The sequence below is a fragment of the Alosa pseudoharengus genome, unplaced genomic scaffold (genome assembly GCF_046254945.1).
Source record: "Alosa pseudoharengus isolate Yale_2024_CS ecotype anadromous, Long Island Sound unplaced genomic scaffold, YU_APseudo_1.1 YU_APseudo_1.1_scf_38, whole genome shotgun sequence".
Lineage (NCBI taxonomy): Eukaryota > Metazoa > Chordata > Actinopteri > Clupeiformes > Clupeidae > Alosa > Alosa pseudoharengus.
In genome coordinates, this window is record NW_027468761.1 from 268,057 (window position 1) to 270,498 (window position 2,442).

Here is a 2,442-nt window from a genome sequence, read left to right on the forward strand (position 1 = left end):
CGGGGTCAGGACAAAAGACAGATTTTTGTCAAATTTCAAAATCTGTCAGATATTGTCCAAATCATTTTTTATTTCATTTCTAGACATGTGAAATGCATGAACTAGGGCAAAAAAAGTGAAAAAAAATTGGTCTGATTTTTTTTAGTACTTTTCAGTTTTTCTTAGTTTTCACATAAGGTCCGGGGTCAGGACAAAATACAGATTTCTGACAAATTTCAAAATATGTCAGATATTGTCCAAATCATTTTTTATTTCACTTCTAGACATGTGAAATGCATGAACTAGGGCAAAAAAGTGTAAAAAAATTGGTTTGATTTTTTTTTAGTACCTTGCAGTTTTTCTTAGTTTTCACATAAGGTCCGGGGTCAGGACAAAAGACAGATTTTTGACAAATTTCAAAATATGTCAGATATTGTCCAAATTATTTTTTATTTCACGTCTAGACATGTGAAATGCATGAACTAGGGCAAAAAAAGTGAAAAGAAATTGGTCTGATTTTTTTTTTAGTACCTTGCAGTTTTTCTTAGTTTTCACATAAGGTCCGGGGTCAGGACAAAAGACAGATTTTTGACAAATTTCAAAATATGTCAGATATTGTCCAAATTATTTTTTATTTCACTTCTAGACATGTGAAATGCATGAACTAGGGCAAAAAAAGTGAAAAAAAATTGGTCTGATTTTTTTTAGTACTTTTCAGTTTTTCTTAGTTTTCCGGGGTCAGGACAAAAGACAGATTTTTGACAAATTTCAAAATCTGTCAGATATTGTCCAAATCATTTTTTATTTCACTTCTAGACATGTGAAATGCATGAACTAGGGCAAAAAAAGTGAAAAGAAATTGGTCTGATTTTTTTTTAGTACCTTGCAGTTTTTCTTAGTTTTCACATAAGGTCCGGGGTCAGGACAAAAGACAGATTTTTGACAAATTTCAAAATATGTCAGATATTGTCCAAATTATTTTTTATTTCACTTCTAGACATGTGAAATGCATGAACTAGGGCAAAAAAGTGTAACAAAATTGGTTTGATTTTTTTTAGTACCTTTCAGTTTTTCTTAGTTTTCACACAAGGTCCGGGGTCAGGACAAAAGACAGTTTTTTGACAAATTTCAAAATATGTCAGATATTGTCCAAATTATTTTTTATTTCACTTCTAGACATGTGAAATGCATGAACTAGGGCAAAAAAGTGTAACAAAATTGGTTTGATTTTTTTTAGTACCTTTCTGTTTTTCTTAGTTTTCTCACAAGGTCCGGGGTCAGGACAAAAGACAGATTTTTGACAAATTTCAAAATATGTCAGATATTGTCCAAATCATTTTTTATTTCACTTCTAGACATGTGAAATGCATGAACTAGGGCAAAAAAGTGTAAAAAAATTGGTTTGATTTTTTTTTAGTACCTTGCAGTTTTTCTTAGTTTTCACATAAGGTCCGGGGTCAGGACAAAAGACAGATTTTTGACAAATTTCAAAATCTGTCAGATATTGTCCAAATCATTTTTTATTTCATTTCTAGACATGTGAAATGCATGAACTAGGGCAAAAAAAGTGAAAAAAAATTGGTCTGATTTTTTTTAGTACTTTTCAGTTTTTCTTAGTTTTCACATAAGGTCCGGGGTCAGGACAAAAGACAGATTTTTGTCAAATTTCAAAATCTGTCAGATATTGTCCAAATCATTTTTTATTTCATTTCTAGACATGTGAAATGCATGAACTAGGGCAAAAAAAGTGAAAAAAAATTGGTCTGATTTTTTTTAGTACTTTTCAGTTTTTCTTAGTTTTCACATAAGGTCCGGGGTCAGGACAAAATACAGATTTCTGACAAATTTCAAAATATGTCAGATATTGTCCAAATCATTTTTTATTTCACTTCTAGACATGTGAAATGCATGAACTAGGGCAAAAAAGTGTAAAAAAATTGGTTTGATTTTTTTTTAGTACCTTGCAGTTTTTCTTAGTTTTCACATAAGGTCCGGGGTCAGGACAAAAGACAGATTTTTGACAAATTTCAAAATATGTCAGATATTGTCCAAATTATTTTTTATTTCACGTCTAGACATGTGAAATGCATGAACTAGGGCAAAAAAAGTGAAAAGAAATTGGTCTGATTTTTTTTTTAGTACCTTGCAGTTTTTCTTAGTTTTCACATAAGGTCCGGGGTCAGGACAAAAGACAGATTTTTGACAAATTTCAAAATATGTCAGATATTGTCCAAATTATTTTTTATTTCACTTCTAGACATGTGAAATGCATGAACTAGGGCAAAAAAAGTGAAAAAAAATTGGTCTGATTTTTTTTAGTACTTTTCAGTTTTTCTTAGTTTTCCGGGGTCAGGACAAAAGACAGATTTTTGACAAATTTCAAAATCTGTCAGATATTGTCCAAATCATTTTTTATTTCACTTCTAGACATGTGAAATGCATGAACTAGGGCAAAAAAAGTGA